Source organism: Lepidochelys olivacea (assembly GCF_965140295.1).
Source record: "Lepidochelys olivacea isolate rLepOli2 genome assembly, chromosome: 9".
NCBI lineage: Eukaryota > Metazoa > Chordata > Testudines > Cheloniidae > Lepidochelys > Lepidochelys olivacea.
In genome coordinates this window covers 3700186-3727098 of record NC_140419.1, presented here as the reverse complement: position 1 = coordinate 3727098, position 26913 = coordinate 3700186, and the positions used below count along the sequence as shown (strand labels likewise).

Genomic DNA, 26913 nt, shown 5'->3' with positions numbered 1-26913 from the left:
ATTCTTTTAGGGGCTCAACAAGAATGTGGACAAGGGGGATCCAGTGGATATAGTGTACTTAGATTTTCAGAAAGCCTTTGACAAGGTCCCTCATCAAAGGCTCTTAAGCAAAGCAAGCAGTCATGGGATAAGAGGGAAGAAGGTCCTCTCATGGATTAGTAACTGGTTAAAAGATAGGAAACAAAGGGTAGGAATAAATGGTCAGTTTCAGAATAGAGAGAGGTAAATAGTGGTGTCTCCCAGGAATCTGTACTGGGGCCAGTCCTATTCAATATATGCATAAATGATCTGGAAAAAGGGGTAAACCGTGAGGCAGCAAAATTTGCAGATGAAACAAAATTGCTCAAGGTAGTTAAGTCCCAGGCAGACTGTGAAGAGCTACAAAAGAATCTCTCAAAACTGGGTGACTGGGCAACAAAATGGCAGATGAAATTCAATGTGGATAAATGCAAAGTAATGCACACTGGAAAACATAATCCCAACCATTCATATAAAATGATGGGGTCTAAATTGGTTGTTACCACACAAGAAAGAGATCTTGGAGTCATTGCGGATAGTTCTCTGAAAACATCCACTTAATGTGCAGCTTTCAGAGTAGCAGCCGTGTTAGTCTGTATCCACAAAAAGAAAAGGAGGACTTGTGGCACCTTAGAGACTAACAAATTAATTTGAACATAAGTTTTCATGAGCTACAGCTCACTTCATCGGATGCAACGACAGTCAAAAAGCAAACAGAATGTTGGGAATCATTAAGAAAGGGATAGATGATAAGACAGAAAATATCATGTTGCCTCTAGATAAATCCATGGTACGCCCACACCTTGAATACTGTGTGCAGATATGGTCGCCCCATCTCAAAAAAGGTATATTGGAATTGGAAAAGGGTCAGAAAAAGGGCAACAAAAATTATTAGAGGTATGGAACGGCTGCCATGTGAGGAGAGATTAATAAAACTGAGATTTTTCAGCTTGGAAAAGAGACGACTAAGAGGGAATATGATAGAGGTCTATAAAATCATGACTGGTATGGAGAAAGTAAATACGGAAGTGTTATTTACTCCTTCTGATAACACAAGAACTAGGGGTCACCAAATGAAGTTAATAGGCAGCAGGTTTAAAACAAACAAAAGGGAAGTATTTTTTCACACAACTCACAGTCAACCTGTGGAACTCTTTGCCAGAGGATGTGGTGAAGGCCAAGACTATAACAGGATTCAAGAAAGAACTAGATACGTTCATGGAGGTTCGGTCCATCAATGGCTATTAGCCAGGATGGGCAGGGATGGTGTCCCCAGACTCTGTTTGCCAGAAGCTGGGAATGGGCGACAGGGGACGGATCATTTGATGATTCCCTGTTCTGTTCATTCTCTCTGGGGCACCCGGCATTGGCCACTGTCGGAAGACAGGATACTGAGGTAGATGGACCTTTGGTCTGACCCAGCCTGGATGATCTTATATTCTTTCTGTTTCGGAAAGAGATGGCTGGTGCATCCACTTCATAGTACACATGCCTGTGGAGTCCGATTTGTTGATAAGGCATGACCAGGAGTTTTCTTTCCAACAACCTACCGTGCATTATTTTTCATTCTCCAAAAAAAAACAAGCACACTCAAGGCTCTGGGGTGTGAGAGTTTCTCAACCTGGTGGCCAGAGGGGTCCTGACAAGACGCAGGGTTTGGGGTCATGGTATGGAAAAGGTTAAGAGCCAGTGGTGTAGTTCAACAGACATTCTTGTTGCTAAGTATTGTAACTAGAATTAGCCCTTGGTGATATTTCAAATACTGGTGCAGTTATACCCATTATCCCTCTCACACGTGGACTCATGCAAAATAGCCTGTCCTTGCTCTGAAAACATTCAGGAGCTCTGGCGAATTTGATCTAGGGTGTAATTTCACTACTTCCATCTAATCAGCAGAGAGGCAAGACGGTGCCACATATGCTTTCTGAAGCCCAGCATCCTGCAGACCACATCCCAAAAGTCACTGGATTCCCACAGACGTCAGAGGGAGTCCTGTGTGGGGAAGATTTGCAAACCCCGGTCTATTGTTGTTTGGCAGTGGTGGATTTACAATGAGGAATAAACCTTCGAGGTGGGAAGGACCCGTCATTTAGTCTGTGCCGTCCCTCAGCAGTGCTGGGTTGTTACATTTTCAGTGCTGTCCTCATTCTGCTTGAACATTTCCCCAGATGTGGGATTTCTACCCCTTTCCTACACAGCCTGGTGTAGAATCATAGACTCATAGACTTTAAGGTCAGAAGGGACCATTATGATCATCTAGTCTGACCTCCTGCACAATGCAAGCCACAGAATCTCACCCACCCACTCCTGTAACAAACCCCTGACCTAAGTCTGAGCTATTGAAGGCCTCAAATCATGGTTTAAAGACTTCAAGGTGCAGAGAATCCTCCAGCAAGTGACCCGTGCCCCACACTGCAGAGGAAGATGAAAAACCTCCAGGGCTTCTGCCAATCTGCCCTGGAGAAAAATTCCTTCCCGACTCCAAATATGGGAATCAGCTAAACCCTGTGCATGTGAGCAAGACTCATCTGCCAGACACCCAGGAAAGAATTCTCTGTAGTAACTCAGATCCTACCCCTCTAACATCTCATCACAGGCCATTGGGCCTATTTACTGCTAATAATCAAAGATCAATTAATTGCCAAAATTAGGCTATCCCATCATATCATCCCCTCCATAAACTTATCAAGCTTAGTCTTGAAGCCAGATATGTCTTTTGCCCCCACTGCTCCCCTTGGAAGGCTGTTCCAGAACTTCACTCCTCTGATGGTTAGAAACCGTGTGTAAGGACAGCACACTCTGCAAGCGTCTCCTGATCATTCAGCCTACGTTTCCCATTTACTAACTTCATCCCATTCACTGTTAGTTTCACCCCAGCTGTGCCAAACTCAGTCATTCCTCCCCTGTTTACACCTTTCTTGTCCCGCCCCCACCTAAACACACACACAGGGTGTGTCTATACTGCACTCACCGCGGGTGACTGCAGCTCAGCTAGACATAACACAGCTAGCTCGGGTGCCAGAGCAGGGAAGCCAGGGCAGTGCACGCTTCCCTCGAGACCCTACAAGCCCACTGGGAACCCTGGGTAATTGCTTGGCTGGTTAGCCCACACAGAAGCGCTTGTTATCATGGCTTCACTGCTCCTGAACCTGAGCTGGAGAGATTAAAGCCCCTGATTGCAACCTAGACACACCCCCAGACGCAGACACACATGGGGAGCTCCCTTTGTCCAAGTTCTGCAGAGTAAATTTAGAACCAGATTGTGCCAAGCCTTGAGCAGATGCACAGTCTTGGGGCAGTTTTCTGCCCTGCGTTACGCAGGAGATCAGTCTGTGGTCCCTTCTGGCCTAGGAATCTCTGACTCTAGGAGAGCAGTGGGATGCTGAACCTCTGGGCATTGTCACTAGAGCAGACAACCTCCTCCCCAGCACAGGCGCCCTCTTAAAGCCGCCACCCAGCCCCTAATCCTCCTTCATAAATCAATCTCTCCATTGCACACCCTTCCTCCTTAGTCGGTGGGATTGGGCCTGACCGTGAGTGGTGCTCTGGTTAAGCTGCTGCATTTGAAAAGAAGGGGAAATGAGGCTAAGCCGATGGTGGTGGGCCCAGGGCGACGGGATAATGGAAGCTCTCCCTCCTGTTTGCACAGGGGGCCCTGTTCAGATTTCCAACGTTTAAATAAAAGGCCTTGGGCTGGTTTGCCCGGCACCCGTGTCCTCAGTTCCTTGGCTGAGTGGAATCCGATAAGTCTGGCTCAGAGGAGTCTTCCAGGTCACCCAGCTCTGACAAGGGGGATCGGAGCTATGTGTCTGCCCTCATGTAAGACGCACCAACAGGGATTTTCAGATTTTCTTCACGATCAGGATGAATTAATTTATCTACAAGTATTTTTAAAAGGTTGAATTTCGACCTGTCACCTTCACGAGCAACTTTAAAAAATCGTGCTGTCAGTGACATCTGTGTTCATCTCATTACGAGAGGAACTGGCCAGAATATCTGTTGCAAATAATTTCGCTGATGAATTTAGCCCCTTTTCTAATAGGAAATACTTAGCCCTCCGATCCCCATTTTCTTGAAAATCCTCACCATTTAGAAGTAGCCACTGAATATTTTGGATGAATCATTTGCAGACTACAGGTTGTTCACTTCAACTGGTGTGCTGTGTTTCATATCAAAACACATGCTATTATTTCTGCTCCTAAATTGGACAACCGAAACCTCTGAATGAATAATAAATAATAATGAATAATAAGCACCACACAGCTATATATCTCTCTATCAACATTTCTAAAGTGACAAGCACTGTAGACCATAAGCACAGCACATAGGTTACAGAAAACATCAAGATCTGCCCAGAGTTGTAATTTGGGCTACACTCCAGATGCAAAAATATTTTCATAAATACGTGGGGCTTTACTGAACATTTTTAATTCAGGTAAGTACTTAAATATGTATAAGACCATCCCTATTAAGGAAAGCACTTAAGCATGTGCTTAACTTTAAGTCCTATTGGACTTATGTGCTTTTCAGAATTAAGTGCCCCTCACAGTCTCAGCCCTACAAATTGCAGCCCACCCAGCATGGTACTTTTGATTCATGAAAATATTCTTGAATTAGGCTTTTTACCTATTCGACCAGCTCTAATCATAAGCTGCACACGTTGTCTGCTGTCTTCATCATTCAGCTGGCCAGGAAAGAAAAGATAATTACAGAACATTTGTTTGGTAATTGTCTAGTTCTATTTTGGAGTTTGTTTCTCGTGCTAGTGAATGTGAATCCACTATGCCATTTACTAGGCTAGGAGTCAGGTTGGGGAACATTTTTAATCAGAGACAATTTTGGTTTGTATGAGAAATAACCCCATTGTGCCATTAATGAAGATGTGTTAGTGGAAAAATCCCACGGCTGAAAATAATGGACTAGGTAGTTTAACAGAGTAAAAAGCTCCAGAAAGAGACTCTCTTCTTCAGTAGCACAGAGTGTTCTTGTCGTTTACGAGGTGGATATTTACAGACTTCCCCCACTCCCACACACAGACGTCTAACTGTTTAAGAACATAAGAACATAAGAATGGCCAGACTGGGTCAGACCAAAGGTCCATCCAGCCCAGCATCCTGTCTACCGACAGTGGCCAATGCCAGGTGCCCCAGAGGGATTGAACCTAACAGGTAATGATCAAGTGATCTCTCTCCTGCCATCCGTCTTCACTTTCTGATGAACAGAGGCTAAGGACACCATTCCTTGCCCATCCTGGCTAATAGCCATTAATGGACTTAACCTCCATGAATTTATCCAGTTCTCTTTTAAACCCTGTTATGGTCCTAGCCTTCACAACCTCCTCAGGCAAGGATTTCCACAGGTTGACTGTGCGCTGAGTGAAGAGAGCTTCCTTTTATTTGTTTTAAACCTGCTACCCATTAATTTCATTTGGTGGCCCCTAATTCTTACATTATGGGAACAAGTAAATAACTTTTCCTTATTCGCTTTCTCCACACCATTCATGATTTTATAGATCTCTATCATATCCCACCTTAGTCTCCTCTTTTCCAAGCTGAAAAGTCCTAGCCTCTTTAATCTCTCCTCATATGGGACCCGTTCCAAGCCCCTAATCATTTTAGTTGCCCCTTTCTGAACCTTTTCTAATGCCAGTATATCTTTTTTGAGATGAGGGGACCACATCTGTACACAGTATTCAAGATGCGGGTGTACCATGGATTTATATAAGGGCAATAAGATATTCTCTGTCTTATTCTCTATCCCTTTTGAAATGATTCCTAACATCCCATTTGCTAAGACTTAAAGGTTACTAGATGACATTAATTTTATCTCACCCTGATTTACTGTCACTTGCTCAATGCAGAGCAGAACTTGTATATAGACATTTCTGTTGCTAAGTTTAATATTTTTAAACTCACTTAAATGCAAGCAAAATATTTCTGCAGTTCCATCATAGATGTAGCAACCTGCATGGAACCTGGAGGGAGAAAAACAGGTTGCAGGACAGAAGAGTTTGGAAGAGAGCCCAGAAAGGCAATCTGGATGTACGTGGCTAGAATGCTAGCTGCGGTTGCAGCATCTCTGTAAACAGATGTCAGAATAAAGAGTCAGTTTAGTTTTAGAAACATGGAGTCCTTTCATGCTATTGCCCAGAACACGGTACACAAAACAACAGGGACTAGCACAACCCACTCATCCGCAGGGTCGGGAGCTGATCTGCTGTATTCAGGTATCTGCTGCTCTGTGGACAAGAGTTGTTCGATGAGAATGGAGACTTTGCTGTACTTGGGCTCAGCACAGAGCGAACATGCCAGGTTCATACGGCTACTTGAGCACAATCTTGCAATGTACAGTATATGGTGTTCTCCATCGCAAAATAATGTATTAATTGCTGGTACAAACTACGTGTGGTGAAATCTATCTTATGTGGCCATCTGCTGGACCAGCAAAAGTTGGTCACTTGCGGGAAGCGGTCTTCCAAGAAAAGGGGAATAGGCAATGTTTTTTTGGGGTGGTCTCTTAAGACAGGAGGTTGCCTAGGCAGCGTGGGCTTCTGTAAAAAGTTCACTGCACATAAGCACATTAATTTGCTCACCACTGAAATGCAACCACCTCTGAGTGAAACGCTGTAACCCGTTCAACAGCACACAGCAATACAGAACTAGAGGTTAGCGCAGGAAGGTAAGGGAAGGTATCCATCAAAGCCAGTGCTAAAGAAATGACATATGGCCTACAGCTACATAGAGCTCAAGGGAGCTGATTGGTCTTCAGCTTGTACCACCAACAGTTCTTATGGGCCATGCATCCCACTCTGAAAGCTGAAATGAAAACAGTGTCAGCCCAAGTGTCCACATCACAAAACCCACCATCGCCCCTGGCACTAGCTGGCAGCCTTGCATGCACCCTCAACGTGGAGAGAGACCATGGAGAATGAACACCTACTTATGCCTCTGGGGATGGTTCCTCAAGGTCATGGTTAAAGCCACGTTAGCAGGGTGGTGTTGGGGAATCTTACCCTGATGCCCTCTGTGTTGCATCTGGTCTGTGGATAAGCAGAGGACTTTGACTTTCAGGGCTGTTAATTCAGGATCTTTCAACAGCACCAGATGCAGAGAAATAAAATTAAGTTAACTGAAAAAACTATAAAAGTCCCCATGACCTTTGTTTTCTGAAACAGACTAAAGTGTGAGTTTATTGTTTGTCTCATTTTGGCCAATTACTCTTATCAGAAGCTTCTCTGCTACATTGTGAAACCCTGAGGTCAGCTAACTTCCAACCTGTCAGGCACATCTTTAAATCGCTGGGTAACAACTTGGAAACCCCATTGTCAGATGCTGTCGCCTCTTTATTCTAGTTGATGGCTCGTTGCCAGGAGCCAAGCAAGGGCACAGGCTAGAGCGAGTCTTGCCCTTGTAAGTTTCAAGGTGCTATTTTTCTGCCCCAGTCGTTTTCTCTCTGCAAATCCCTTTCTTTTGCGCTTTTCTATCCATCACATTTTTCTTGGATTTCCCCCTCTTCAGAGGTCTTTAACACGTACTTAATTACATAGAAAAAGATGCATCCGGACATAGGTACTGGAACTAGGGATGCTGGGGGTGCTGCCCCACACTCAGGCTTGAAATGGTGTCCATCCGATACAGGGTTTACAGTTTGGTTTAATGGCTCTCAGCACCCCCACTATAAAAATTGTTCCAGGTCCCCTGCATCTGGAGATCCATTTCCAAGTACAGGAGAGTTTCCTATAGAGTTTTCTGTGCAGTGGGGCTGCCAGCAATTCCACCCAATTTTCCTTCACTTAATATTGGCCTAGTACATCAAGTTATGCCCCCTTGGGCCACCATCCCGAGCAAACGTTCCTCAAAGGCCCTCCCTTGCAGTACTTGGAGAAAGTGGTTGTTTAATCTAACCATGTGTGGAGAGTTCTTTGATTGTTCTTCATATAAATTCAGTACCTCTTCCAGTGACTTGTACTGCTGTTTGTTGCATCCCAGTTCAATTAGTCCAAGTTTTTGCAATTTTCTCCCAAAGTTTCAAAGGCTTTTGTCCCTGAGAGGCTGCTGATGTCCGTGCAGCTTTGCAAATGTTTGTTTCCTCCTTTTTCCTTAACAGGCAAAGCAAATAGTCTTTGGGTTTTTTTGCCTCTTCATTATCAGGATGGTAATGATGGGTCAACAAATTTGGGGCTTGATCCAACCACCATTAAAGTCACTGGGAAGCCTGGCTGTTTAGGTTAGCTAACTTTGCAAGGGTGACTTGTTAGCCCAAAGTCTTCCCTAATGTAAATCCGCTGATGTCAGTGGTGTTATGGCAGAATGAAACTGGCCAGTCGCCTTTGTCTGATGGGCCCTTTTTTGTGGTGATGGACGGCCATTCCTGAGAGAAAAGCTGGTCTTGTGGTTAAAGCCCTAGACTAGGCCTCAAGAGAGCTGGCTTCAGTTTCTGACTCTGCCACAGGCTCCCTGTGTGACCTTGAGAAAATAAAATAAATCTCTTTTTGCTTCAGTTCTCCTTCTGTAGAATGCCAATACTTCCCCTCATCTTCTGCGTGTCTCCTGTGTCTAGGCTGTAAGCTGTGCAGGGCTGGGACTGTCTCTTACTGTGGGCCTGTACACCAAATAAAGAACAATACTCTGTCTGGAAATACACTGCTCTCTGAAATGTAGGACAACTGTGCCCGTGGTCAGCCTTTGTGGAGAGAGGAGTTCTGCCCAGCCAACCATTTCATTCTAGTGTGAACTACTGGTGTAGCTCCAATGGCGTTACGCCGGTTTACACTAGCAGAAGATCTGGCCCATTGACTTCAGGGGAGCTACTGATTTACACCAGTGATGGATCTAGTTGCTTATTGAAAATGTGCTGACATATAACCGCGGGGTTCTAGATTTTCAGTTGTAATAAAACTGGGATATTAATATCAGAGCCCTGCTTACCAAGGTTGCCTTACACAAATAGTGGGTAAGGTTTTCTGCAGCCTGTGAGTTTGTTTCTTTAGCCATGTAACCTTTTAAGGGTTTTCCGAAAGCAATCCTTAACTCACTTACACACAAACTGTGAGTCTAAAGGTTAACAATTCCTTATTACTGCTGAAAGGAAATCAAAGACTTAAAAGTCCATTGTCAAAAGGATTTTTCTTTCATTTTTTTAGGGAAAACAATGAACTGCTGTTGATTACAATAACCCCCTGGGAGCTGCAAGGAGAAATTTGTTCCTCTATTAAATGTGCAGCTATTTCCTCTGTTGCATGACCACACTCATTTATTGTTTGTTATTGTTACTGTATTGTTATTGTGCAGGACGGTTGCTTCTAAGATCTGGGCCCCCAGAAGTTTTGTTTTTTAGAAAAAAAGAGTATGGAAACACTTATTCTAATTAAAAAAATACACAAAGAAATACACGAGTTTTATAATCAAATAAGAGAAAAAAAGTGGTATGTTATGTCTTGTGTCTACTAGCCATTTCGGTGTCCTTTAAGTGTGTCATCCTATTTAGGCGGTGCAGAATGTCAGCATTGCTAAGTGCTTTTCCTCCCTATAATGGGCAGCTAAAAACTGTCATCTAGTCACAGTACACCGGAGCAAGATGATTTGTGGAGGCCTTCAAGCAACAATCCCAGGTTGCCACCCTGTGGAATAGAATCTCACAGTAGGAGACCTACCAACGTCACTGAGGAGGCTTTTAGATGTTCTAACTTTGGGCAGGTCTACACTCTGGGGCTACATCGGCGCAGCTGACCGGAGTGATGCCAATTTTTATAAAAGGCTCCAGAGGCAATCTCGGCAATTACAGGCTGACAAGCCTAATTTCAGTCCTAGGCAAATTGGTTGAAACTATAGTAAAGAACAGAATTATCAGACACATAGATGAACATGATTTGTTGGGGAAGAGTTCAAATGGTTTTTGTAAAGGGAAATCATGCCTCACCAATCTACTAGAATTCTTTGAGAGGGGTCAACTAACATGTGGACAAGGTGGACCCAGTGGATATAGTGTACTTAGATTTTCAGATAGTCTTTGACAAGGTCCCTCACCAAAGGCTCTTAAGCAAAGTAAGCTGTCATATGATAAAACTGAGGAAGACTGGTCCTCTCATGGATCAGTAACTGGTTAAAAGTGAGGAAACAAATGGTAGAAATAAATGGTCAGTTTTCAGAATGGAGAGCAGTAAATAGTGGTGTCCCCCAGGGATCTGTACTGGGACCAGTGCTGTTCAACATATTTATAAATAATCTGGAAAAAGGGGTAAACAGTGAGGTGGCAAAATTTGCAGATGATACAAAACTACTCCAGATAGTTAAGTCCAAAGCAGACTGCAAAGAGTTACAAAGGGATCTCACAAAACTGGGTGACTGGGCAACAAAATGGCCGATGAAATTAAATGCGGATAAATGCAAAGTAATGCACATTGGAAAACATAATCCCAATTTGATGGGGTCTAAATTAGCTGTTACCATTCAGCAAAGAGATCTTGGAGTCACTGTGGATATTCTCTGAAAACATCCACTCAGTGTGCAGTGGCAGTCAAAAAAAGCTAAGAGAATGTTGGGAATCATTAGGAAAAGGATGGATAAGATGGAAAATATCATGTTGCCTCTATATAAATCCATGGTACACCCATATCTTAAATACTGCGTACAGATCTGGTCGCCCCATCTCAAAAAAGATATATTGGAATTGGAAAAGGTTCAGAAAATGGCATAAAAATGATTAGGGGTATGGAACAGCTTCTGTATGAGGACAAAAAGAAAAGGAGGACTTGTGGCACCTTAGAGACTAACCAATTTATTTGAGCATGAGCTTTCGTGAGCTACAGCTCACTTCATCGGATGCATACCGTGGAAACTGCAGTAGACATTATATACACACAGAGACCATAAAACAATACCCCCTCCCACCCCACTGTCCTGCTGGTAATAGCTTATCTAAAGTGATCATCAAGTTGGGCCATTTCCAGCACAAACCCAGGTTTTCTCATTCTCTGCCCCCCCCCCCACAGACTCACTCTCCTGCTGGTAATAGCCCATCCAAAGTGACCACTCTCTTTACAATGTGTATGATAATCAAGGTGGGCCATTTCCTGCACAAATCCAGGTTCTCTCACCCCCTCACCCCCCTCCAAAAACCACACACACAAACTCAATCTCCTGCTGGTAATAGCTTATCCAAAGTGACCACTCTCCCTACAATGTGCATGATAATCAAGGTGGGCCATTTCCAGCATAAATCCAGGTTTTCTCACCCCCCCACCCCCATACACACACAAACTCACTCTCCTGCTGGTAATAGCTCATCCAAACTGACCACTCTCCAAGTTTAAATCCAAGTTTAACCAGAACGTCTCGGCGGGGGGGGGGGGCAGGAAAAAGCAAGGGGAAATAGGCTACCTTGCATAATGACTTAGCCACTCCCAATCTCTATTTAAGCCTAAATTAATAGTACCCAATTTGCAAATGAATTCCAATTCAGCAGTTTCTCGCTGGAGTCTGGATTTGAAGTTTTTTTGTTTTAAGATAGCGGCCTTCATGTCGGTGATTGCGTGACCAGAGAGATTGAAGTGTTCTCCAACTGGTTTATGAATGTTATAATTCTTGACATCTGATTTGTGTCCATTTATTCTTTTACGTAGAGACTGTCCAGTTTGACCAATGTAAATGGCAGAGGGGCATTGCTGGCACATGATGGCATCTATCACATTGGTGGATGTGCAGGTGAACGAGCCTCTGATAGTGTGGCTGATGTGATTAGGCCCTGTGATGGTGTCCCCTGAATAGATATGTGGGCACAGTTGGCAATGGGCTTTGTTGCAAGGATAGGTTCCTGGGCTAGTGGTTCTGTTGTGTGGTATGTGGTTGTTGGTGAGTATTTGCTTCAGGTTGCGGGGTTGTCTGTAGGCAAGGACTGGCCTGTCTCCCAAGATTTGTGAGAGTGTTGGGTCACCCTTCAGGATAGGTTGTAGATCCTTAATAATGCGTTGGAGGGGTTTTAGTTGGGGGCTGAAGATGATGGCTAATGGCGACCTACTGACCGCTATTCCTACCTACATGCCTCCAGCTTTCACCCTGAAGTCACCACACGATCCATCGTCTACAGCCAAGCTCTGCGATACAACCGCATTTGCTCCAACCCCTCAGACAGAGACAAACACCTACAAGATCTCTATCAAGCTTTCTTACAACTACAATACGCACCTGCGGAAGTGAAGAAACAGATTGATAGAACCAGAAAAGTTCCCAGAAATCACCTACTACAGGATAGGCCTAACAAAGAAAATAACAGAACGCCACTAGCCGTCACCTTCAGCCCCCAACTAAAACTGAACAAAAGGAAGTATTTCTTCCCTCAACGGACAGTCAACCTGTGGAGCTCTTTGCCAGAGGATGTTGTGAGGGCCAAGACTGTAGCAGGGTTTGGGAAAGAACTGGGTAAGTTCCTGGAGGATAGGTCCATCAATGGCTATTAGCCAGGATGGGCAGGGATGGAAAACCATGTTGTGAAGTGTCCCTAGCCTTTGTTTGCCAGAAGCTGGGAATGGGCGATGTTGGATATAGATATTCAAGCCTGTCTGTAAAGGCCTATACTCTAAGAATTTAGGTGTATTCTTATCACTTAGCTAGTTCTAGAGGTATAAAAGAAAGAATCAAAATCACTGTCTGCTGCTGAAAGGGCCTTCTCTTACTGTGACAGTCTGAGGCCCTTTGCTTAGGCTAAAGCCTCTGGCTAAGCAGCAGAGGCAGTCATAAGCTGGGAAGCGACCGGTCACCTCCTCACATTCCAAACTAGTCACACTGAAATAAGGTGCTATTGGGCTGTTAGGATACACTCCTGTCCTGATAATGCCTGTCGCCTCCAGAGAAAGGCAAGTGCCTAGAAGATGTAAAAGGAAACGTAGTTTAATAGCATCCTGTCTGGCAAGAACTCACTTATCAATAGCTGGGATGTGAAATCCTGACTTCTATATTGTTTTGCCATTATAGTTCCCACTTTGCCATTGTTTCTCTTTATAATCTCTGTCTGGTTCTGTGACTGTTTCTGTCTGCTGTATAATTAATTTTGCTGGGTGTAAACTAATTAAGGTGATGGGATATAATTGGTTACATAATCATGTTACAATATGTTAGGATTGGTTAGTTAAATTTCAGGAAAATGATTGATTAAGGTATAGCTAAGCAGAACTAAAGTTTTACTATATAGTCTGCAGTCAATCAGGAAGTGGGTGGGTGGGAAATGGGAATCATATTTTGCTAAAGGGGGAAATGGGAACAGGGAATGGGGGTGGGGAAATTGGAATCATGTTTGGCTAAGGGCAGGAATGGGAACAGGGACACAGGTGTAAGGCTCTGTGGTGTCAGAGCTGGGAAGGGGGACACTAAGGAAGGAAACTGGAATCATGCTTGTTGGAAGTTCACCCCAATAAACATCGAATTGTTTGCACCTTTGGACTTCAGGTATTGTTGCTCTCTGTTCATGCGAGAAGGACCAGGGAAGTAAGTGGGTGAAGGAATAAGCCCCCTAACAGGCGACAGAGAAAGGTTCACTTGATGATGACCTGTTCTGTTCATTCCCTCTGGAGCACCTGGCATTGGCCTCTTTCGAAAGACAGGACACTGGGCTAGATGGACCTTGGGTCTGACCCAATATGGTCGTTCTTATGTTCTTAGGATGGGTTTAATTGAAAACTCCAGATTAGACAACATTTACAACATCTGGTACATTTTAATTTCTGGTCTGACTGGCAACAGAGTGGGGATCAGTTTTCTATGCGTTATTTTGGCAGAAAAGTGGAATTAAAATGGCTTATATTGATGGATTTCATTCAAAATGTGAATATGGGTGGTCAAAATTATTGGTGGGCTGCGAAGATTTGATCCTTTAGATCTCAAATTTAAATGTGATCCAGATTTGTATGAATGGATTTGTATAATATGTGGGCAGTTAGGTGACATAATAGAGCAGTCTGGAGGGTGGAGTCCAATTCCTTCTTGGAAGGTATCCACATAATCAAACCTACCATTCACAACTGGACAGGGAGTGGAGAACCTGTGACTACTTAGATCATGGAGATTTACAGCAACTCTCCTCTTGCTCCTTGAGGACCTAACCCTAACCCTAACCCTAACCCTAACCCAAGAGATGGGTTAGAGATGGACCCAAATGGAACCACAAATCTGATCCTTCTCACTCTCAGTTTTCTAGGGTCTCATGTGATGTCTTGGGTTGGTGCCTGAGTTAAACCCAGAAGTGGCCTGATTTCAGATCTGGTTTGGATGTGGCCCATGATGGCAGAAATTGTCCAAAATCAGCTGACTTTGGGGCAAGGGAAAATCTAACAATGCTATGGCACATTGTAACATGAATCTGAGCCCAGAGTCTTCCTATAATCTGAGCCCCAGCATCAGACTGACCCTAACCAGAACATGCCCTCATCCGCCTGCCCCTAGTTACAACACCTTGTGCAATAAAATGGTCTGCCTGGAAAGAACATGTATCTACAAGAACCTTACAAGGGCTCCTCTCTGTAATATGGCATAAATCTAAAATGCTCAGCCGCTGTGCAAACCCGTGTCTGCCTATTTAACTTCTCCATATTAAGCTGGTGGAAGGACCTAGTACTCATGTGTGTAGAAAGATATCTCACCCTTGCCAAGTCTATTCTAATGTCTTGTACTTTAGCTGGAAGTCAGGTTACTGCTCTTCCCAGGGACAGAGTTGCTGTGAAATGTATCCAACACCTTAATTTATAATTCCATAGACTACAATTTCATGTACTCTAGCATTTGCTTCCTGGATCAGGAGGGAGGAATAGTGGTTTAGGTGAGTACGAGGACAGTAACAAGCAAGAACATGTCTTCTGAGGATTATAAAACAGCCTTGGACTCACCGTGTCGGAATCATTGGAAACAAAATGGGGAAACCATGTGCAGGAATCTTAAAGGAGAGCCACAGGAACAGGACAGGAGCCACAAAACCAAGGTCTGGCTCCTTAAAGATTCATGGAACTTCTCCCAGCAGTTGTAGTACTAACCCCAGTGTTTTGGATTAATCCCAGTGCCTTTTTTTCTGTCTATTCTAATTCCCTCTGTGGTTTCATTTGGATACAATACTCTTCACACCATCATTCCTCACTGTTGCACAGTGTTCTTGCTGGTTGCTGCTAAACAGCTGCTGCACTTCAGCCTGAGTGAATAATACAACAACAATAATAATAATTAATAGTAATTAACATCTTTTATACAGTTCCTTTCTTCCCAATCATTTCAAACTATGTATTCAATTAACTGCTCTTCATACTGAAGTGCAGTCACCTTTGGGGTGTAACCCCCACAGGTGTTTAACAGTGCAACACTATCCAACAGCATAGGGCAGGCAGCGAAGAAGACTGGCAATATTAATTAATCCTCACAACATCCATGAGTCTAGGTGAGCAATATTATTCCCATATCATTAGTTGCAAGCATTTTTAATCTACAGACAGCAGCTGTATGGAATGTTTGCTGTGAAACCACAACGGACTGGCCTGGTTTGGGATTTCAGTACTGGCTTTATTATTGGCTCATACTCCCTGAAAGGTTTGCTCATGTTCATGAACCTTTCAAGTGAGCCTGATGCTGAATTGCATCAAGATCAGGGGGAAATTCTTCATTTTGCTGCCAAGGCCTAAGTAATTTTGATGAAGTTATAGCTTTAAGATTTTGGAGTTGTTTGAACCTCAGGTGCTGAGTGAAACTGTGTGTTTGTGTGTGTGTGAGTGAGAGAGAGAGAGAGATATCAAACATTAGTATTACTGCAGTACCAAAGCTCTTCCCTAAGATTAATTACTAGGCTCTGTACAAACCAAAGTAAAAGACAGTCCCTGCCTAGAGAACCTTGCAATCTAAGCAGACAATGGGAAGATGAGTGGGATACAACATAAAAGCAAAGTGTTCAGGGTGATAATTGGACCTTGGCTTTTTAGTTCCATTTTCCCCCCAGGACCTCAGGACAGATGACATAGAGATGGTGGAGAAGAGAGAGGGATAACTGCAAAATATGTACGTTATTTATATACATTCTTTATATGTGCATGGATCAGATCCCAAAGAAACAGTTCTCATGAATGCCTGTCAAGTGGAACCTTGGAGTTTTTCCTGGCTCGGATTTGAGACACACTTTCTACTGTAGTGTCACTTCACTGCAACAAAAACAAGGAGGAACCCGGTGGCACCTTAAAGACTAAAAGATTTATTTGGGCATAAGCTTTTGTGGGTAAAAAACCCACTTTACCCACGAAAGCTTATACCCAAATAAATCTGTTAGTCTTTAAGGTGCCACAGGCCTCCTCATTGGTTTTGTTGATCCAGACTAACACGGCTCCCCTCTAATACTTGACTCACTGCAACAGTTAAAGTTAGGGAAGTAAATTCAGACAGTAGAGGGCACCCTGATCCTGATGTCATGTGCAACCCATCATCTTCTCCACAGGGCCCTACAAACCAGAGGGTCCTTTCAATTCAGGAGTAAGAAGGCGGCCTTTCCTTTACTTCTGTCTGTGGCATGTTCCTTTTGAAGAACTGCTTCCTCCCACGGCTGAGAGACCTGCAATGGAGATCTCTGAATCACAGAGTCTCAACAAAGAGGCCATCTACCCCAGCAGGGTCATTGGGACTACTCTGCAGCGTGCATGTCATACTTTGCTGCAAGCGGGTCCCATTTGCTCATAGAAGCCTCTCGCAGAGCATGGTGGGTGAATTCATCCCAGAAGCTGACTCCCACTTCTCCTTTTCTCCTAGGGGGATGCATCCACCTTACTGTAAGGAATGTGAACACACCACCTGAAAGCATGACACCCTTCGACCCCCATTTGGGCGATACTGTAAGATTTCCCTAACTTGTGGTTACTAGTGTTCCCCTTTTGTTTAGTTACATGGGCCCAACAGTTTGCAATGGGAGTCTGCAAAAATCTAGTAATTATAATAAAAGGGTGCATGACTTCTGAGCGTGCCCGTGAAGGCCAGGTGTGCTCACACTGCTCAGGTATTTGCATACTTGCCATTTATTAATCCATGGGCTGCTGTGAGTGAAGCTGAAGATGAGATGGAGTGGTTCGGGACAGCTCTGTTTTTATGGGATGGGTGGCACACTGGTGGATGAAGCAGTGACCTCCACTGCCCACATGTTCATGCCCACATGTTCATCTGCTGGGGCTGTTGCTGCAGAAGATAAAATGCACTCTAGAGGAATTATGTCAGGGAAGTTCTCTGGCTGGTGTTCTACAGGAGGTCAGACTAGAGGATCACAATGGTCCCTCCTGGCCTTGGAATCCATGAAATGGCAAAAGCAAGTAATTAACTTGCCAGGGTCTTTATTATAATCCTGACCTGTTCTCCAAGCATTAGCTCTGGGAGAAGAGTCACCATGATCCTGGGTTCCCTTCCCCCTCTGTTGCTGCCGCGAGAGACTCCGTCCCCCTAGTATGGCTCTAAAGCCTCCTAGCAGCGTGCCTGTCCTTTGTCCCTTTGAGGTGCTCTTGTGCGTCCAGCAGGCACGTCTGCCCCTCAACCCACCCGGCCCAAGGGCACCAGCTTGAGATGCCTGGCAGATCTGTGAAGCCTTCCCTATTTGCATTCATTTTAAGGCAGCTTAAAAGAATTGTGGGGATGGATTTTTTTGCAGGGTGTTTTCAAGAAGATACTTAAAATCTCCCTCTTACACATAGTTCCAGCCTGACTTCTCCGGCTCTGTCGCTCCAGATGGTTGAAGGGGTGTGTATGAGACAGGCAGCGGGCTAGGGATGAAGGGGCGGAGAACACAGAAGCCGCTTCCCCACCTCCCCGCCATCCCTGATGCCTCAACAGTAGTCTTCCCACCCTCCAGCTGTGTGAATGCAAGGCCACCGGGAAGGGCAGAATCCCCTCCCTGCTGCGGAACAGCTGGAGCGTCTGGAAGAGAAAAAGTCTCGCTCTTTTTTTTTTTTTTCTTTTGAACACCGGGAAAGAAAGAACCCCCCCCCTCCCGCCCCAGGCTGGCCCATTCGTAAGGACAGAATCTCCCTTCTTCTGCTGCCCATCTGCCACACCTGGAAGGGCAGAACTTGCCCCTCTGGCGCTGCACGTCTGGAAGGGAATGATTCCCCCCCCCCCCCCCTTACCACTCTGCCCTTTGCACATCTGGCAGGGCAGCATTTCCCTGCTCGGGCTGGTCCGTCTGGGAGGGAGCCATTTCCCCGCACCCCTGCCCCCCTTTCCCGGCACATCTGGCTCATCTGGAGCGCTCGTGGGGCAATCCAGACTCCCAGCTGCCAGGAAAGCTCCTCCCCCCTCCCCTCCCCTCCCCAAGCTTCCGCCCCTCCTGCCGCCGGGAAGGAAATCCTCCTTCATTTGCATAATAAGACGTCACTGGGGGAGGCCGGGCCAATCAGCCCCGCGGTGGGCGGGGCGCGGGGCGCTGGGAAGGCGCCGTAAGGACAAGTGAAGAAGGGGCGGCGGCGCTCCGGGTTCGCTGGGTGCGGGACCCGCCGGCTGCGCGGTCCCTGGCGCCCCGGGGAAGGTGAGTGAATCGGGTCGGGGGGGGGGCCCTGCAGGGCCAGAGGTGGGGGGTCCTGCCGGGCCAGAGGTGGGGGGTCCTGCCGCGCCAGATGTGCAAGCGCAGCAGCAGCAGGTCCGGGACTCCGGATCGACTCCCCTTTGCCCAGCGGGGCGTCGCGGCGGGTGGGGGGCTTGTCTCCCCTCCGGATCCTCTCCGGGGCTGGTGTCGGGAAGCCCCGGCCCCGCTGCCGCGGAGGGTCCCTCCCGCCCGTGGCACCCCGGCTGGGTTCCTTCTCGCCCGGTGCTGGGTCTGCCGGTTCCCGGCGTGTAAACGGTCCCTGAGCGCGGCTGCCCTGCGCAGTGGGGCTGCCCGGACGCTTGCGGTCGCTGCGCTGCGCTGCGAGACGGCAGGCCTGTGGCACGCGCGATTTCGCCAACTTTCAGCCCTCTGCAGCAAACACGAAATGTGTGTGTGGGGGGGTGTTTGTTGTTATTAAATCTTAACTGTGTTTTATTTAGAAAAATAATAATCCTGCACAGTCTCCTTTACTTTGTGTTCTAGCTCTGCCACAGAGATAGCCCTAGGCAAATCACTTAAACCCCCCCCCCCCACACCTCGTGCCTCAGTTTCCCCGTCCACAGAGCGGGGAAATTAATTCGACCTGGTGAAAAAAGGGGCACAGTAAATCACAAACACGAGCAAATTCGCACACACCAAAAGTCCCTTTATCTGAACATTTTCAACCAACTCTAGTAAGTGAGCAGGAGGGAGCAGAAAGGTTAAAAGGCTTAATTCATTTACGTTTGTAATGTGTTTTGAGATCCTTCGAGGAAAGGCATTGTAAGTAATCACTGTTGTTATGAAATGGAGAACCTAAATAATGAGCTTTGTAAAGTAATGTACTTTACTATTTTTGTTTCAATAAATGTAAATACATCAGTTTTCCAGATCCCCAAGATCACTTAGAATAGTAGAAATTAGGTGGAAAGGAAAGATGCACTAAACCGAGCAAGATATATTTGATAGAGGACGCACCCAGTATTAAAATGATGGTAGCTAAAAGGGCCACAAAATGCACACCGCAGCTGCTTCAGCAGCTCCACCAGTATTCTCTGCATTATCTGAAATGCAAACTGATTTGCTTTAATTCTCTCCTTTGGATGAGGGTGTGCGCAGGGAAATTGGACATGTTGATTCCTGGCCACGCGTCCAGTGGCACGGGGTGTAACTCTAACTTTCATCTCCACTTCAAGCAGAAGAGCCTTCAACAACTGCACTCTTCTGCTGTACAAGCGGGTGAGGATGGGTCATATTGAAGACACAACACGAAAATAGAATGAAAAGGACATATCCTAGCGTGCAGCGGTCCCTCCTGTTTGGCAATACAGAGAACAATCTGAAACTGATTAGTCGCTGGCAGCAGCCGGACCCTTTTCACCATGTGTGCTTGTGGAGGTCAGCTGCCTGCAAATGCAAAACATTCTGTCGCAGTATTTAGCAAGAAAATGATGAAGTCTGGCTTGTTTTGTTGGAGCAGGGAGAAAGGCAGAGCATGGGGGCCACATCTTGTAAGCCCTGCAGTTCTGTGACCTATGTGGGTTTCATTTTTATCTGTTTTCCACATGGGTTGATTAATAAACACCACCAGGGACTGTCTCTCACAATGTATTTGTACAGTGTGTAGAAGAATGGGTCCCTGATTTTGAGGCCTGTAGGTGCTATTGTAATACAAAACACACACACACACTTTTGTGGTCTTCCTGCTGGCCACTCTTTCGTGGTTCAGCCAGTGATGATGCACTGGCAAAATGTTTGAAACGTCCTTTACTATTTTAACTAATTGGCTTTATTTTCATTTATTTTGTCATTGCACCAACTGCTTCTTTTATTTCTGAGATCCCAGCATGCACCTGACCAGATGTAATTAAAGCAGTTAGTTTTCCTGACGGTCTGTTTTTAACTCTGCTGCCTTCTTTGTGGTGCCCAGCTGGTCCCTGAGCAGACCTCACTGAACTTAGATTTGCTGAGCTGCACTCCTCAGGGTTGACCTTGCGAGGTGCTAAGGGCTTCCTACTAGGAGCCATGCCGTCAATGCCTGCTGAAGTCCATAGTTAGGCCCCAGCACAGTCTTCTGTTCCCACTCATCTCTTACCATCCCCATGAATTTTATTTCAGTCCTTGACAAGCAGAGGACGCTGCCAGCTGTCAAACACTCTCTCCTTTTAACAGGATTCTGGGGTGGCACAGGCAGAATGCTTACTACATTGCAGAATGCTTACTACAGCTGATGACGTGTGAGAAGGAAAGAACCCAGATTGTCTTGTAGAGCCTGAGCTGAGTTTTCAGGGCTGGTAGTTAGAAAAGTAACCTATGTGTGAATGTGTATAAAATATGCCAGCCAACTGCTCCAGCCATGCTGTGCTGTTTTTTCATTGACTCTTACAGTCAAGGTGAATTGAAGTGTTTTAGAAAATAAAAATGTATACACCTAAAAAGACAAATGGCTCCATGTTAACAGTGAGCTGAGACACTTGCAGCATTGAAGATCTGAGTTCAAGACCTCCTTGGGGTGTCTTTCTCCCAGCACAGCTGGTGGTTTTCACCGACACCGAAAGCAGAGCGGAGAACTGCATCCTTGGACAGTCCTGCTTATTTAGCTGATTTGGTAGCACCCTGTGGCTCACAGCCGCTGTTCCTTCCAGCAGTGCTGTCTCAGCAAGGTAGATCAGATGCAGTGGCAGAAGGAAAGCATCGAGAGTTGTCATGTTTACCATGCGTAAACTGACTTCTCTGTTCTCCAGGCCACCTTGGAATCTGGAAATCACTTGGAGGCAGAGCTCATGTGAATTCTTTTTGAAGTGTGGAGCTGCGTGGCCCGTAACCCCACCCCACTTGGCTACAAGCTGCTATCAGATGAATATATCATCCTGCAATTAGGCTTCTGCTAGATTGACACCAAATAACCTTTTAATTTGGGCCTGAATTTAGGATTTTTTCCCCAAAACATAAGGCTAATTTAATATTTCTCTGAAAAAAGCCTATAACATTGCAGCATTCACAGGAGGGACAAAACTTGAAATTGGAGAGAGACGAAATTGAATAGTCAGTTTTTGTTGTGTGACCGAGAAAGGCAGAAGTACAGCAAAAATAATGAAAAAGCAAATTGGCTTTTCAAAGAGTCTTCTGTTTTAGTAATCGAAGGTGTTGTCAGGACTGCAAGGACAGTTTGTTAAAAAGGAAATGTTTTATCTGTTACCGTCTCTTTAATTTAGATGCACAGTGGTTTTTTCAGCTTTCTAGATTCCTTGTATTAGACAAATCAAAAAGCAAGGCAGACAATTTTTGTCATAGGCCTTGATTCTGCCTGCACTTATGTACGTGAATAACTTTATTGCATGTGAATAGTTCAACAGGTCCATTCTTGTTAATAATTTACTCATGTCCATGAGTGATGGCAAGACACTGGCCTTCATGCTTAGAGCTGGATGTCACATTATTATTAATTATTATTATTAGGGCTGTCAAGTGATTAAAAAAATTAATCGCGATTAATCAGGCAGTTAATCACACTCTCAAACAATAATAGAATACCATTTTATTAAACATTTTTTGGATGTTTTCTACATTTTCAAATGTATTGATTTCAATTACAACACAGAATACAAAGTGTACAGTGCTCACTTTCTATTTATTTTTGATTACAAATATTTTCACAGTAAAAAAGAAAGAAATAGTATTTGTCAATTTATCCAATACAGGTACTGTAGTGCAATCTCTTTATCATGAAAGTTGAAAGTACAAATGTAGAATTATGTACAAAAAAAACTGCATTAAAAATATAACAATGTAAAACTTTAGAGCCTACAAGTCCACACAGTCCTCCTTCAGCCAATCACTCAGACAAACAAAGTTTGGTTACAATTTGCAGGAGCTAATGCTGCCCGCTTCTTTTTTACAATGTCACCTGAAAGTGAGAACAGGCATTTGCATGGCACTGTTGTAGCCAGCGTTGCAAGATATTTACGTGCCAGATATACTAAACATTCATATGCCCCTTCGTGCTTCGGCCACCATTCCAGAGGACATGCGTCCATGCTGACGACGGCTTCTGCTTAATAACAATCCAAAGCAGAGCGGACCAACGCATCTTCATTTTCATTATCTGAGTCAGATGCCACCAGCAGAAGGTTGATTTTTTTTAAATTTTTTTTTTGGTGGTGGTTTGGGTTCTGTAATTTCCGCATTGGAGTGTTGCTTTTTAAAGACTTCTGAAAGCAAGCTCCACACCTCATCCCTCTCAGATTTTGGAAGGCACTTCAGATTCTTAAACCTGGGGTCGAGTGCTCTATCTATCCTTAGAAATCTCACATTGGTACCTTCTTTACGTTTTGTCAAATCTGCTGTGAAAGTGTTCTTAAAATGAACTGTGCTGGGTCATCATCCGAGACTGGCAGAATGCGGGTAAAACAGAGCAGGGGGCATACAATTCTCCCCCAAGGAGTGCAGTCACAAATTTAATTAACACACTATTTTTTTAACGAACATCATTAGCATGGAAGCATGTCCTCTGGAATGGTGGCCGAAGCATGAAGGGGCATACGAATGTTTAGTATATCTGGCACGTAAATACCTTGCAACGCCAGCTACAAAAGTGCCATGCAAATGCCTATTCTCACTTTCAGGTGACATTGTAAACAAGAAACGGGCAGCATTATCTCCTGCAAATTGTAACCAAACTTTGTTTGTCTTAGCGATCGGCTAAACAAGAAGTGGGACTGAGTGAACTTGTAGGCGCTAAAGTTTTACCTTGTTTTGTTTTTGAGTGCAGTTATGTAACAAAAAAAAAATCTACATTTGTAAATTGCACTTTCACCACAAAGAGATTGCACTACAGTATTTGTAAGAGGTGAACTGAAAAATACCATTTCTTTTGTTTATCATTTTTACTGTGCAAATATTTGTAATAAAAAATAATAATATGAAGTGAGCACTGTGCACTTTGTATTCTGTGTTGTAATAGAAATCAACATATTTACAAATATAGAAAAAACATCCAAACATATTTAATAAATTTCAATTGGTATTCTATTAACAGTGCAATTAATCGTGATTAATTTTTTGAGTTAATCACGTGAATTAACTGCAACTAATCAACAGCCCTAATTATTATTATTATTATTTATTTGTTTTACCGTAGTGCCTAGGGGCCCATTGTGTTAGGTGCTGTACAAACACAGGACAAAAAGACACTCTTGCCCCAAACAGTTTACTGTCTAAGACAAGAAACAACAGATGGATATAGACTGATGGGAGAGTACCAGGAAACAGTGAGACAATATTGGTCAGCATGATACACAGAACCTTATCTAGCTATATATTTATACCAGGGTTATTAAGAAGCACACTACATTTTTCCTCAGAGGGATTTTACATTTGTTTTGCCTTTTTCTTTTTGTTTACACTTGTAGTTCTTTCTTTCTTCTTGATTGTTTTACCTGTGGTCCTAGAGATAAATAATGACCTAACTGCTGTTAATTCCACTGTAGGGGAGTCAGATTTTTGAACGGGTAGAAATCATTCCCATCTGTTAGGTTAACACTAGTGGTTTAAGGTGTTACATTGTGACTTGGGACGAGGCCAGATGTTCTGTTGCTTGATTTAAGATTCTCATGGTGATATTTAATCTGGCTTTTTTAATCATTTAAGAAACCAAGAGGAATGTAGTTAGATTTACAAAATGCATTTGGGCATATGCTTAACATGCTTTTTAATAAAACCCTAGCCGCTCAGTCTTGCTCATGCCGAAGTCAGTCGTTGTTTAGCTACTGACTTCTATGAGAACAGGAACAAGCCCTTATTCCGGCAAAGGTTTTACTGAAAGACGTCTATTTTTTCACAGCAATAAATTGCATTTCTATTGCTCCCATCTGCTGGGGCTTCCCATGTGCCCAGCTAACCTGCCAGAAGACAGTTTGTTCTAAGGAGAGTCGCTACATAATTTTTGTTATTTAATCAGGATTTAAACCCATGTTTTCAGTGGCGGGTAACCGGTGCATTCATCCATGACACCACCACGGCCTGCAGAACTAAGGGAATTAATCAAATATTTTGCACCTGCATGGTATTTAATAGCCTCACATCTCTAAGCACTTTAAAAACATTGATTAAGATTCACACTTTCCCTGTGAGGTAGGAAGGTATTATTGTACTCCTTAGGTAGGTGGGGAAACTGTAGCATGGAAAGCTGATGGCCCAAATTCTCGTAAGAATCCACTAATTTAGGGCATCTCAGTTTTCGGGACCCAGATCTTCAAAGGTGCGTAGGCACCTGACTCCTGTTGCCCAGTTTGAGTCCCTAGGTCCTGATTTTCAGAAGGGCTGACTACCGTGAGTGCTCTGTACCTCTGAAAGTCTCACGTTTAAACAGGAGGTACCCTAAATTAGGGGTCACTTAGGAAAAGTTTTCCAAAGGGACATAGTCAAGGGCGAAGCAAATCATGTGCAGAGCCGGGAGCAGAATCCTAACTCCTAGTCCCTTGCTGTATTAGTACCACAGTGCAAAAGGTAGGCACAGTGCAAAGCCAAACCAAAAGAATCCCACCTCAGCCCACTTTGATGTGTCACTGATTGCGGATAAAAAGCCCTGAGCTGCGTAGAAATCCTTTACCCCTAAGTCTAGGGCTTTGCAACCAAATTTTAAATACAGATAAACAATTTATTTTCCTCCAAATGGTCCCGCCCTTATTTACCAATGATTGAGATAAGGCAGGAAAATCTCTACACTGTTGCATAACTCGGTCAGCCTGGCAAAGATGCGGAGGTTGGTGTGCGCACGCTCATGCGAGCTGAATAAACACACGCTCTTGCCCAAGGAGTGTCTCCTGGCTGTCGAAACGCTTGACTTTAGCCACCCTGGCTTGATAAAGTTCAGCTAGAGGCAGGCGACGGGAGGTGGGGCGGAACAGAGGTCTGGGGAATACCTTGGCGGTCTGTCTGACACGCCGATGCCTTCAGACAAATAACATCCTCCCTCCAGAATAATGGGCTGTGCTGAGCCCGGGAACTTTACCCAGTGTCTGAAGGGGACAGTGGTGGTCTGAGCTGGTCCCTTGCACATTGCTGGCCCTGTTCTCCCCGGCTGGTTCCCAGAAAATGCCCACCTAGCCCTTTCCTGCCCACCGACCTGCATCGTTGGGGGTGCGCTGGCAAAGCAGACTTATGCTCCCCATGCTGTTCCAGGCGGGTGTCTTCAGAGAGGTGTGCAGCCTGCCTCCTCACCCACCCCTCCAGCTGCAGTGGGACCCTGCAGCTTCGCTGCTGGAGTCCTCTTCGCTGTGTCTGAGAAGCTGCAGAGCATGCCGGACGGGGGCGAGCACGGCCCTTAGTGAAAGGGGCCAGGGTGGGGGCAGCTAGTCCAGGTGGCTGCAACTGGTAGCCAAGGTGTGGCTGTGGGGAGAACTGCGCCAATGGGCAGCCCCTCGAGATCATGGCTCAGGGTAAGTGGGGACCCCCAGGCCTGTTCTGGGGAGGGTGGGAGCTCAGCTGAGCCCTATCTATCTTTCCCTGTCCCCAGTGAGAACCTCTCCCCCTTCCTGGAGCAATATGTCAGAGGAGCAGCCTGGAGCTCTCCTCCCGGGTCAGCTGGAGCCTGAGGCCCTGTGCAATTCAGTAACCACATGCTGCCGACAGGGCCAGGCAGACCTGGGCTGGGAGTGCTGAGTGGGCCAGGCTATGGGACTGTCAGCTGTTTGGGGCAGGGACTGGCTTTTTGTAGGGAGTGTGCAGCACCCAGGACAGAGGTGCCTTGATCCCTGCCTGGGGTGCCGAGGCATCACTGCAGAGCAAATAGTAATCAGTAAGAGTACGGGATGGGAGATTGAATCCACACCGAGGGGCTGGGAATACCTAGCTCCCTGAATGCAGCGTTCCTGCCACTTGGCAAACATAGTGCGTCCATCCCTCCTGGACTCTCCACATTACAGAGGGTCCTAAGTTGGCAGAGGGGGTGAGCGTGTCGCTCCAGGGCCATCGTCTTCCTCTCTCGCTTCGTGTTTGGATGGGTATAGCTCAGCACCAGTGATTCACGCTGTGCAACTGGCCATGGTTTTTCATCCCCGCCCCTTAGCTCAGGGCCGTAACAACATACGGCAGTGAAATTCAAAGGAGCCCTTTGCATATCCACTGGGTGCACTAAACAGGTATTTGCTGATAAGCAGTGTCAAGGGGCGAAAGGGGAAATTTCGAGTTTATTTATTTTGTGTGCATAGATCTTTCTAAAGGAATGCAGCGACTGAGCAGGAAGGAGGCTGCGGGGTTCGGTTGTGGGCAGTGCAGATTTTACAGTAATAAAGCACCCCCTTCCTGGCATCTGCGACTCGAAAACCCCAGGATTGAGACACT

General features: G+C 45.2%; 1 protein-coding gene across 3 annotated transcripts in view; it reads left to right on the top strand.

Moving 5' to 3' along the window:
• The first annotated feature begins 18403 nt into the window (after window positions 1–18403).
• Window positions 18404–26913, top strand: part of IL1RAP (interleukin 1 receptor accessory protein) — a 64726-nt gene continuing 56216 nt past the window's right edge. For all 3 annotated transcript variants that reach the window (XM_084639275.1, XM_084639274.1, XM_084639276.1), the window contains exon 1: window positions 18404–18534. The gene's annotated coding sequence lies outside the window, so the exon portion shown is untranslated. The remainder of the gene's footprint in view (window positions 18535–26913) is intronic.